This window comes from Pan paniscus, chromosome 8 (assembly GCF_029289425.2).
Source record: "Pan paniscus chromosome 8, NHGRI_mPanPan1-v2.0_pri, whole genome shotgun sequence".
Classification (NCBI taxonomy): Eukaryota; Metazoa; Chordata; class Mammalia; order Primates; family Hominidae; genus Pan; species Pan paniscus.
The window spans coordinates 92,091,316-92,104,422 of NC_073257.2; the positions used below are offsets into that span (position 1 = coordinate 92,091,316).

Sequence of the window (13,107 nt, forward strand, 5' to 3'; positions counted from 1 at the left end):
ATAAAGCCAAGTTTGGGAATCATTGACAAGCTCCAAAAGCCTGGAAAAAAATGTATACATGAAGATAGAGGTTAGTGTTACTCTCTCCTTGGATGAAAATCCCTGACAAGTTTTATTGATTTATTGGGAAACAACATTGGAAGCAGTTTCTCCTCTGCCTCTTTAATCCCTTGGCCAACGCAATCTTGAGTTAAGCGCAGTCTCACTATTAAGTCTTGTAGGGTGAATACATCTTTACTTCAAGTTTTCATCCACTTTATCTTCATCTCGGAGAATTATTGTGAAAAAAAAAGTTCTCAGTGTACAACTCATATTAAGTAAAAGACATGTAATACATTGTAATAATTCAGCAAATATTGCTTGTGGTGTTTTACCTACTTTACACTTGTGGAAAATTTAAGGAAAAATTTTAAATAGTTCTACATTATTTTCATAGAAGAATCACAGTAAAATAAGAACTTTGCAAGTCCACATTTTACTACGTTGCATTATTTGAAAAGAAAACTAATTTTGAAGTGTCTGATGATTTCAAAACACGGTTCACTATTATTTAATTAGTGAAAGGAGATGCATGCGAGGATTTGAAATAGAATTTTTAACATTGACTTAGATACTTTCTCTAAATGTATCAGACATAAAAGTAAATAGTATTTATATATTTGTTTGTAAGATGCTATAATTTTAAATTTAAATGTCTATGTAGCTTTTTCTGAAGGAAGCTGTTCTGACATCGTGGAAGCAATTTTGGGACATTTCTCTTACTTGATTGATTCTTTTCTTATCCAGATGCTACCCATTTTCAAGATTGCACAAACTCCACTTCTATAAGGGAACTCAGCCCACAAGGCTCTCATGTACATCAGTAACATCTATATCTTTATTGTATTACATATGCCTTGCCCTATCAAATGAAATTATATACCACGAAGTCAGGATCATATCTCAACTCTTCTGTAAACTCCACAATGCATAGCATAGTGTTACTCATGGAAAAATCAAATACTTGTGATTGAAATGGGTTAACATTCTTCTCATGTTAAGGAACATACTTCTTTAATTGTACCTGTTGTTATGCTGGGTGTAAGACTTATTCTTTTCTCCAGAGTTGATATCAATAATCTAAAAACATATAAGAATTGGAGATAAATGGGGAAACAAACAATTTATGAAGGTCAAAACTATGAAGTAAATTTCAGTTCATGGTTATTTGGTAGAAATACTAGGTTGGAGAGTATGGTTCACATTTGAGACCAAATTAAATATTATTTAATAGATTTCTTTCACACTTAGTTGAAGGAAAGCATGCAGTAAAAACCTAGCTTGACCAAAAACCTGACTTGCTCTTGGCAAAAATTGTGGTGGAGAGAGAGAGAGAGAGAGAGAGAGAATGAATAACCTCTACCTTGTGGGAGGGTCTTTCCATTGCAAATGACGCAAGTAGAGAATGTGATGAATCCGAGCCTAGGAAAGTCAAAAAGGAAGCAGATTGGCATCCAGTCATTGAAGACAATAAACCTGAACACTAAGAAGGCATGATTAAATAAATGTCAGGTTCTGAACAATTAAACTGGTTACTTCTGTTACATTGAAGTAAGGAGAGAATACCTTGGAGTCTAACACAGTTTTCCAAATAAAAAGATAATGAGGCAGAAGATGACACTTTGTTTACTAAATTTTCTAGTTCGTATTGAATAGTTTAATTAGAACTTGAAAGCCAAGGTCTCAGGGAACCATTTTTAAAGTGCTTTTCAAAGAGCTCATATTAAAATAATTATATGTAAATAACAAATAATTAGATATGAGGCTCACAAATGAAATATTTATGTTCATATAATATGGCTAATGTAAGGTAACAATAGTATTAAATCTATAGATCTATGATGGGAGAATTACTAGAAAAACAATAGTAGGTCTCTCAATCCATGAGCATGGAATGATTTTCCATTTGCTTAGGTTATTAGTTTTCAGCATACAATTCTTACACGTATTTTGCTAAATGTATTTCCAAGGGTTTATTTGTATAGTATTGTGAATATAATTATTTTCTTAATTTTTTTAAGAGATAGAGTGTCTTTCTCTATCTACCAGGCTGGAGTGCAGTAACTTGCAATCATAGTTCACTGCAACCTTGAACTCCTGGCTCAAGTGACCTTCCTGCCTCAACGTCCTGAGTACCTAGGACTGAGAGGTGAATGCCACCATGCCTGGCTAATTTAAAAAAATAAATAAATTCATAGAGAAGAGGATCTGTCTTTGTTGCCCAGGCGGGTTCTGAACTCCTGGTCTCAAGTAAGCCTCCTGACTTGGCCTCCCAAGGCACTGAGATTACAGGCCTGAGCTATTGAGCCCAGCCACTTCCATTTCCTGATGGCTTTATTGATGTATTCTTCATTGTATTGACTATAACTTCCAGTGCAATATTGGATAGAATTAGGGAGAGTAAACTTTATAGACATCTTTGGCACGTCACCAATTTTGAGGGGCAAATATCCAGTCTTTCACCATTAGCTATGCTGTAAAATGTAGTGTTTTTGGTGGTTGTTGTTGTTGATGTCCTCTATCAGGTTGAAGAATTTCCATTCTATTTTTTTTATTAATTCACATTAGATTCTGTCAAATCCTTTTCCTGCATCATTGAGATAATCATTTCATTTTAGTTCATTTTATAACATAGTATATTACATTTTGTATTTAAAATACAAAAACAGTCTTGCATTTCTGGGATTAATTTCACTTAGTCATGGAGTGCAATCATTTTTATATATGGTTGAATTTAGTTTGATAATATTTTATTGGAGATTTTTGTGTCTATATCTGTCAGGTATATTGATCTGTAATTTAATTTCTATTTTTTTCTTTTTAAAAATTTCTTTTTCTTTCTTTTTTCATTTTTGCTTTTGAATATAGGCCTTATAACATGAATTGGGAAGTTTCTTTTTCTATTTTCTGAGTATGTGTATCATTTCTTCATTGAATATGCAAAATAACTTACCAGTGAAGTCATGTGGTCCTGTATATTTCCTTATGAAAGACTTTTAATTGCTAATTTGACATATTTATTCAGATTTTCTATTCATTTTTATTTCAGCTGTGGTAATTTATATATTTTTAAGACTTTCTACCTTAAATATAAGTTGTATAATTTGTGGTCACAAAGTGTTTCATAGTATTTCCCTTATAATTCATATATTTGGATGGGATGGGGGAGGACTGGTAGTAGTAACCTTTGCTCCTGATTTTGGTGATCAACACATTATCTCTTTTTTCTTTCTTTTTTTTTTTTTTTTTTTTTCTTTTCTTTTTTGAGACAGAGTTTTGCTGCTGTCGCCTAGGCTGGAGTGCAATGGCAGGATGTGGGTTCACTGTAACCTCCGCCTCCTGGGTTCAAGTAATTCTGCCTCAGCCTCCTGAGTAGCTGGGATTACAAGCACCCGCCACCATGCCTGGCTAATTTTTGTATTGTTAGTAGAGATGGGATTTCACCACGTTGGCCAGGCTAGTCACGAACTCCTGGCCTCAAGTGATCCACCCGCCTAGGCCTCCCAAAATGTTGGGATTACAGGCGTAAGCCACCATGCCCGGCCTTTTTTATTATTCATCATCGAAGTATTTCTCAATTTTGTTTATCTTTTCAAAGATTCAAACTTTGGATCTTTAAATTTCTTTATTGTTTTTTGTTTTATTTTCTGTTTGATTGATTTCTGCTCTAATCTGTATTATTTCTTCGTTTTTCTTGCTTTGTGCTCAGTTTAGTCTTCCTTTTCTAATTTCTAAGGTTGGGAGAAAGAATTATTAATTTAAGAACTCTCTTTTTAAAATAACCTTTAAATTTTGATATAATTGTAGATTTACTTACAGTTATAAGAAATAATATAGAGAGATTTCTTGTAACCTTATCTCAGTTCTCCCAGTGGTAACATCTTGCAAAAGTATAGTACAATATCATAACCAATATGTGGAGATTGATATAGTCAACATACAGAATATTTCCATTACCACGGAATCCCTCATGTTGTTCTTTCCTAGCCACATCTATTTTCCTCTTTTTCACCTCATCTTTAACCTTTGATAACCACTAATCTTTCCTCCATTCTCATAATTTTGTCACTTCAGTAATGTTCTACAAGGGAAATTCTACATCATAAAATCTTTTGTGGTCAGATTTATTTACTCAGCATAATTCTCTGAAAATTTATGGAAGTTGTTGTCTATATCAATAACTTGTTTCTTTTTGTTGCTAAGTAGTGCTTCATTGCATGAATGTAATACATTTTGTTTAAACTTATTCACCCCTTCAAAAATTTCTGGGTTGTTTCCAGTTTGGGGTTATTAAAAATAAAGCTGTTCTGAATATTTGTGTAAAGTTTTTGAATTAACGTGGTTTTTAAAAATTACTCTGCTGTAAATGCCCAGGAGTGAAATCACTGAGTCATAAAGTCATTGCCTGTTAAACTGTTTGTTTGCTTTTTAAAGAAAGTATCAAATTGTTAGAGAATGGCTTTGTTATTTTACATTCCCATCAACGATGCAGCAGTTATGTAGTTTCTTTGCAGCCTTGCTAGCACTCAGTGTTGTCATTATTTTTTATTGTAACCATTCCATTGGGTATATATTGAAATCCCATTGGGGTTTTAATTTTTCATTCCCTAATGGTTAATGATGTTGACGTCTTTTCATGCTCTGATTTTCCAAACATATATTCTTTTCAGTGAAATGTATATTCATGTCTTTTGCCCACTTTCTAATTTGACTTTGTTCACTCTTAAGTTTTGAAAGTTCTTTCTATATTCTTGCTACTAGTCTTTTTCAGACACATGGCAAGCAAAAGGGGAAGGAAGGAGCACCTTTTTACTGTCAAGTTGAGATGAAGGTCAAGGTTCCCCATTAGGCCTCCTTTGCCACACAAAAAGTAAATACTCTGTGTTTTTAAGATAAAGTAATGGATGCCAAGAAAGACTCAAATTTTTTTTATGTACTAATCATAAAAATGAACTATGATTTATAATTCTTCTCTTCCATTTTCATTATACATAAGTTAAGAAAACAAAATACATCATACTCAATAATAAGAATTCTGAGTAGAAACTCACCAGTTCACCTTAGCTATATTTTCCCTTTTGGGTTTCTTTTCTTTTCCTTTTTTTTCTCTCTCTCCTTTTTCTTTAAAAATTTTGGAGTGTGCAGAGGGATAAGGGTGAGGGAGCGTGGCAAGGAGAGGAGTTCAGATCAGGACAGGGAATGGAGGAGGGCAAGGAGTGAAGGGCACAACCCACAGCCTGGGAAAGAGAGGCATGAAACCCAGCGTGTCAGGTGGACGGATCATGGAATGGGGGGACCAGCGGAGGTTAAGGAAGGAGGGCCCAAGGGTAGGGGTGGGAAAAAGAGAAGAGGAGGAGGAGGAGGAAGTGCGCGTGTGAAGAGTGTTAAGAAAACGACAGGACAGAGCGGGGACGGGAAAAGCGGGCCGAGGGACAGGGTGAAAGGTGAGAAACGAGGGTATGAGGAAAGAGGGTCCGGGGCGCTGGGGAGTTGGGGAGACGATGGAGCGACGGGTAGAGCAGCTTGGGCCGAGCCGCGGGGGTGCAATCCAGACGCCGGGCGGGGGAGGGGGCGGCGGGGCGGCGGGACGGTGGGTGGGGGCCGCCAGGCGGCGCCGGAGACCACCAAACATTACAGCGAGCGAGCCTGCTTCCTGGAGAGAGTGCAGACAAGGACCAGGAGCGGGAGCCGAGCCTCGCGGCCCGGGGCACGGCGCCGCCCGCCCCTCCCCGGCAGTGCCTCCCGACCCCCTGCCCTCCGCTGGGACATGGCCTGAGGCCCCGCCCGCCGCCCGGGACCCCTCCCCCACGCTGCCCCCGGACCCTCGCCCCAGGACCGCGGGGTCTCTTCCCGGCCCCGCCGCCCGCCCCGGCGAGAACAGGCCCGGCGGGCAAGGCGGCGGCGGACCGAGGGAGGCCTGGCCCGGCAGCGGGGAGAAGGGTGCGGCGCAGCCCGAGTTTCCCACCTTTTCTCCTGGCCCAGACGCGGCTGGGGCGGACGGGACCTCTCGCGCTCTGCCTCCTCCTTTTGCTTCATGGAGCCATGCGCCTGGGTGGGGGCTCCCGAGAGAAGCTGGCCTGCGGGCGGGCCGGACGCGCTGCGCGGACGGGGCGGGGCGAAGGAGGCCGGCAGGCGGAGGAGGAAGCGGCGGGGCGGAGGCGGCGGCGGCCGGGAAGAACTAGAGGTATTCCCCGGGCGGCTGGAAGACTGAGTCGAGCCGGGACCCGAGTCCTCCGGTATCCCAGCAGCCACCGGAGGCAGTGAGGTAATGGAGGAAGAATGTAGGGAGTCCTCCAGTGGACCACACTCCTAGCGAGCCGCGGAAACCATAGAGATCAGGGCTCAGCCGGAGGGCCGGCCCACTGCTGTCACGTGGCCTCCATCCGTGCGCTTTATTGGCTGGTGCTGGCTTTACGGGGTTGAATTTTGGACGCTGCCTGCCATTCGTGGGACCGAGTTTCAGGCAGCTGGAATAAAGAGAGACATCGGGGGAAAGCCGCGAGAAGGCCAGCGTCCCTGGCTGGGAGCAGAGCTAGCCGAGTAGGGCGCCCGGCTGTCAAACTGGCCGGCGCAGTGCACGCTGGGCCGCCCCGGAGCGGTCGCAGAGCCCGTCGGGAGTCGTAGTCAGGGACGGGCCCGCGGCATTGTCCGCGACGCAGCTCGGGATCCGGGTCGGGTTGTCGGCCGGGTTGCTGCCGGGCACCGTCGAGCGTTAGCCACCCAGCATTGAGCTGCCAGCGACTGTTCTCCCTAAGCACCCTCGCTCACGTCGCCTCGCCTCGCCTGACCGGCCGCAGCCTTGGATACCAGCCTTAAATCGAGCCGACTACGGCCCAGCCCCGCCCGCGGCGAGGTGCGCGGGGTTCGGTGCCAGCCGCTCGCCCCTGGCCGGGCCAGCCTCTTGATGCACCGGGGACGGGCGCGCCCATCCGACTCTTCGAGGGGCGGCAGGGCCCCATCTGTGTCTTTCGCTCTCGAGCCCCCAGCTAGTTGGCTTCAGCGGAATACCTACTGTGCAGGATTATTCAACAAGCCGATTGATCACATTGTTCAGCTCTAGCAGTGCAAAGGCTTCACTGAAAAAGAACATTACAAATTTTTTTTGAAAGAAATTTTGGCGTAAATTTAATTTTAAATACTGATTTTTGATAACATTTGATCTTACGACAGCATTTCTATTTTTAATTACAGATAGGATTACACTAAAAGTCATTTCTGACCTGCTCCCTTACCCTTATGGCTAAAATAAACTGCTAGGCCCTGAAGCAAAGGCGAGCCATGTTCTAGAGCAATGTCTTTCTTGTATTAAAATACGGCCCCATGCTCACACACACAAAAAAAAATGTTGGAGTGTAAACATATACATCATCTTAATTTGAGTCCTTATGTGTTGACGGTGTGCAGGGAAGAATGGGAAAGTAACTAAGTGGAGCTCAGAAAGAACTAACAAATTCATGAAAAAGTGACATTATTGCTGGTCTATTTTTTTTTTTAAATTTTCTGCTTCCTCACACTCTCCCATACTAAATGAATTATTTAGTGGTTTTTTGTTTGTTTGTTTGTTTGTTTTGTGATACGGAGTTTTGCTATTGTTGCCCAGGCTGGCACGATCTTGGCTCACCGCAACCTCCGCCTCCCAAGTTCAAGTGATTCTCCTACCTCAGCCTCCCAAGTAGCTGGGATTACAGGCATGCACCACCGCGCCCGGCTAATTTTTTGTGTTTTTATTAGAGACGGGGTTTCTCCATGGTGGTCAGGCTGGTCGCAAACTCCCGACCTTAGGTGATACGCCCACCTCGGCCTCCCAAAGTGCTGGGATTACAGGCGTGAGCCACCGTGCCCGGCCGACAGGTGTTTTTTATGAGTTACAGACTATGTGCTTTCAGAATGCGGCAACCGATTTAAGGATGTAAGCATAATTTAAGGATATTGAAAATGATGTAGGAATAAATTTTGTTTAGTCATTCATGGATTTATTCATTTTCAGATGACTATGTGTGTGAATACTTAAGAATTCTAAAACCGCATGGGATTACTTATAACTATATAGGAGCCTAACACGATAATGGAATCAGAATATACTTTGCTGAAGGGAGGAGGCTTTTAACTGAAAGTCTTCTCTCTACGTTTTTATGTCTCTAACAGGAATCCACTGAAGACCTACATTTCCCGGAAGGTTAACAGCCCCCTTCTCAGTTTTCCTGGTAAAGTGTTTTTATATTGGTAGAATACCTTCTGTCACACTCTATATTTTTCTTATCTCAAGTAGAAAAAAATTTTGCCCTTTTGCTTGGGACTGTTAACAGCCCTGGTAGTGGAAAAGTAAACCATAAAACCTAATATATAAAACCTAAATATATTACCATAAAACCTAAATATATTACTCTAATTTTTCCTCCACCTTATCTGTGTGAAAACTGGACATAAAGAAATTATCTGACTCACATCGTTTGACTGAACATCTTAAGACCCCCATTCCAAAGATGCTGCTGCCCCATAACCAGAAGAAGAAAAAAACACATGCTTAGAAATGTCAAGAAAAATCTGGACTGACAGGCCTTGCTGGGTTTCCCCACCCAGTCTATTAGCATTATTAGGTCATATACCTTTCTTGCAATAGTATTTCTACACAGCTGTCCATACTTTGTTAATTTCCCCTGTATCGTAGGGTCTGCATTTGGAAGGCTGCCGTGTGTATTCATTAAATGAATGTCTAAGTCTTTTTTTCCTCCTAATCTGCCTTTTGCAACTAGATTTTTAGTAAAAGCGCAGTGGGACAAGGGCCTTGGCATCCACAATAGCAAGTCTTATAATACAAGGTTAAGTACAGAATGAACCCACAATAAGGAACATAAAATTTGAGGAGCTTAATATAAATTATGGAATTTGCCAATTCTTTCCCAATGAAAACAATAACATACTGCACATATTTTTCTGAAGCAGGGACAATACCTTCTTACACATTAATTTTATCGCTGATAAAATGATTAATTGTATCACTGATAAAATGATTAATTTTATCATTAATTTTAAAGTGAAACACAATGGTCATTACTTGCCCAAGCTTAAGAAGCTAATTATCAGGCAGGGCATGGTGGCTCACACCTGTAATCCCAGCACTTTGGGAGGCTGAGGCGGGCAGATCATGAGGTCAGGAGATCGAGACCATCCTGGCCAACATGGCGAAACCCCATCTCTACTAAAATACAAAAAAAAAAAAAAAAAAATTAGCCGGGCATGGTGGCACGCACCTGTAGTCCCAGCTACTCGGAAGGCTGAGGGAGGAGAATCACTTGAACCTGGGAGGCAGAGTTGCAGTGAGGAGAGATTGTGCCACTGTACTACTCCAGCCTGGCAACAGAGTGAGATACCGTCATAAAAAATAAAAATAAAAAAAAGCAGCAGCAGCTAATTATTATCAGAGTTGTGAGTAGAATCCAGGACTCCAAATATGAATCCAATGCTTTTTGCATAAGTTATGCTGCTTCAACTTACATTTCTTTTTTAAAATAGTAGAAATTAGTGGAAATGAAACATTTGTAAAGTTAAATCTTCTTGCTTGTTTTTCCTTTATTTTTTTCTCCAGTTTGCAATGAAATCAGTATAACAAGTAAAAATGCAAATAGATAACTAATCAAATTAATGGCTTACAATTGAAGAATAACATCATATAAATGCTACTACTGATCTTAGAAGTCCCATCCATTTCAATGAAAGCTTTGTTTGGGAATTCCACAACTCAGTCTGCTCTTAGTAGGGATGTAGGAAATTGTTTCTCTATCTGGCCAAACTAATATGGACTTTGGGATACATTCTGTTAAATTCTGTACTTTGATGTGATGTAATATAATCCAGAATAATACATTTATGCTACATACAATGTTTCATTAGAGATTTAATGAACACACACTCTGATCCCCCTCTGTGATACTATTTTAAAAAGAAGCTCATTATGATGATTAAATATAAATGCAGGTGTAGGCTGCCTAGGTTAATAAAGACCAGAAAAATGAGCTGGCCGTTCTAGAACTTTGTTCTCAGCTGGAGGAGAATCGATAACATTGTAGGCTCACTCTTGGCTCTAACTGACACTCAGAATAATAGGATTGAATACTAAAGCTCATCTCAACCAAATTGAATTGGCAATAATGTCATAATCTTGTTCCTTTTTATGGCTACATAATATTCCATGGTATATATGTACCACATATTCTTTATTTAGTCTACATATCCCTAACTTTAATGCAAGTCTGGCTAAGTGTTTAAAGAGGTACTCAGACAGAGCCAAACAGTAAAGACAGAGGTTGTTTGGTTGGTTGTTGTTTTTTTTAGTTCCTGGTGTTCAAAAAAACTCTGTCAAACACTAGCTGAACAAAAGCTAAAGAACAAAAACTTTATTCACAATATATGCAACAAATATATTTGCTGAAAAACAGTAGAGAGGAGTCATTATACCAAGAGTTTACTACAGCCTTCAATAATTACAAAAGAGCAAACCCTGAGAAGCAGGAACATTAGATTTCCAGAATCACATTGTAATATTCAAGTGTCCATTTTTTTTAACAAAAAAATCACAAGGCGTACAAAAAAACAGGAAATAAGACTTATTTAATAGAACAAAATAAATTAACAACTACCATCCCTAAAAATGCCTAGATATTGTAATTACTGGCAAAAAGATTATTTTTAAAAATTATCTTAAACATGCTTAAATAATTGAAGGAAAACCTGAACAACCAAAGAAGAAAAATCAGAAAAATAATAAGTGAACAAAATAAAAATATCAATAAAGAAAAACTATAAAAGTAGCCAAAAATTCTGGAGCTTTAAAGTATAAAAACTGAAATAAAAAAATTAAATAGAGAAATTCAACACAAATTTTATCAGCCAAAAGGCAAAATCAGGAGATTCACAACAGGGTGATAGAAATTATCTATTCTATCTATCAAGTCTTAGAAGTAGAAAAAAAAAATAAAGAAAAGTAAATGACATCTACGGGGTTTGTGAGATGCCATCAAGGGGACCAACGTATGAAGGAGAATCCCAGAAAAAGACAACAGACAGAAAAGGCAGGACAAATATTTGAAGAAATCATGGCTGAAAACTTTGCATATTTGATGAAAGATATAAATATACAAATTCAAGAAACATGAATAAACATAAAGTAAGATAAAGAGATCCACACTGAGATATACAGTTGTCAAATTATTGAAAGCTAAAGACAAACAGACAATTTTGCAAGTAGCTAGGGAAAATCGATTTATTATGTACAAGGGATTCTCAATAAGATTAAGAGCTATTTTCTCATTATAAATGATGGTAGTGAGAAGATAGTGGACAAATATGTTTTAGTCCTGAAAGAAAGACCAAAAACAGTAACAACTGCTTACTGAGAATTCTTTATCTAGCAAAACATTCTATGATAAATGAGTAAAGAATTAAGACATTTACAGAGAAACAAAAGATGACGGAGTTTATAACCTACAGACGTGTCCCATGAAAAATGCTAAAGAGATTCTTTCAGGTTGAAATGAAAAGACACTAGACAATAACCTAAAAATGAATGAAGAAATAAAGGTTTCCTGGAAAAAGTAAGTCCATGGGCAATTATAAAACTTAGCATTATTTTATTTTTAGTTTATAACTCCATTTTTATTTTCTATACATGTTGAAAAAATTTATAAAAATAATTATAAATTTATGTTATTCAGCACAGAATGTATATGAATGTAATTTGTGAAACAACATGAAATGGGTAAGGGGACTGCACAGATATGGAGTGTTTCATGCTATTGAAATTATGTTGGCATTAATTAAAACATAGAGGATTATAAATTTAAGATATTAAACAGAATCCTTATGGCAGTTACAGACAATATTTTTAAAATGCACACATAAGAAAATGACAGAGGTTTTTAAAACATTTTACTATAAAAATCAACTAATCACAAAAAAACTATTAAGGGAAGAAATGAACAAAAAATTATAAGCCATATAGAAAACAAAAAGCAAAATGGCAGTAGTAATTCTCATCAATAATTTCTGTAAAAGTAAATGAAGTAAACTTTCCAATTGAGAGGCAAAAGTCAGTGTAATGGATTTTAAAAATCACACAACTACATATTTTTTATAAGAGACTCAATTTAGTTGCAAGCCACAAATAAATTGAAAAACAGAAAAATATATTCCATACAAATGGTAATCAAAAGAGAGGTGGTGTGGCTCTACTAGTATGACATGAATTGACTTTAATTTAACCACTGTTACAATTGGAACAAGGGCATTAAACACTAATAAAAGGATCCATTTATCAAGAAGATATAACAATTATAAATATGCACACACTAAACAACAGGGCCCCCCAAAATATACGAAGCAAATATTGGCAAAATTTAGGGAGAGAATACGTAGTTCTGCAATAATAGTTGGAGACATCAATGGGCCACTTCAAATTCTTGATAGAAAATCTGCAACAAGGAAATAGAGGAATTAAAGTATAGTGTTTATATAAATCAACTATACCTAATAGACATACACAGGACATTCCACCCAACAACAGCAGAATACATGTTCTCTCTGATAGCCCATGTGTTAGGCAACAAAGAATTCTTCAATAAATTTTAAAAACATTAAACTTATACAAAGCATCTTCTCGGGACACAATGGAATCGAACTTTAAATCAACAACAGGAGAAAAACTGGAAAATATACAAATATATGGCAATTAAACCATGAGTGCCTTTTCAAGCAATGGATCAAAGAAGAGAAATTACAAATATCTGAAGATATGCAATAACAACACAACATACTAAACTTATGAGATGAAGCAAAATCAGTGCTCAGATGAAAATTTATAGTTGCAATAGCCTACATTTAAAAATGTACAAAAGATCTCAAATCAATAACATAACTTCAGACTTTTATGAACCAGAAAAGAAGAGCAAATTAAACACAAGTAGAAGAGAGGAAATAATAATAATTAAAATGGAAATAAATAAAATACAGGGCAGGAATTATAGAGAAAGAAATAATAAAACCAAAAGCTGATTCTATTAAAAAATCGGCAAA

General features: G+C 38.4%; 1 protein-coding gene and 1 pseudogene across 24 annotated transcripts in view; both read right to left on the reverse strand.

The window, feature by feature from the left end:
• LOC100990854 (BEN domain-containing protein 3-like) overlaps nt 1-3,004 on the reverse strand; it is a 33,770-nt pseudogene extending 30,766 nt beyond the window's left edge.
• LOC117978206 (NUT family member 2D-like) overlaps nt 1-6,282 on the reverse strand; it is a 68,612-nt gene extending 62,330 nt beyond the window's left edge. For 10 of the 24 annotated variants that reach the window (XM_063607470.1, XM_063607477.1, XM_055093059.3 and 7 more), the window contains exons 1-2: nt 6,005-6,144; nt 1,403-1,461 (exon numbers count right to left, since the gene is read on the reverse strand). The gene's annotated coding sequence lies outside the window, so the exon portion shown is untranslated. Of the gene's footprint in view, nt 1-1,063; nt 1,120-1,402; nt 1,462-5,090; nt 5,693-6,004 lie in introns of all 24 variants that reach the window. The other 14 variants (XM_063607463.1, XM_063607476.1, XM_063607461.1 and 11 more) reach the window with 9 other exon arrangements.
• Nucleotides 6,283-13,107: the final 6,825 nt, after the last annotated feature.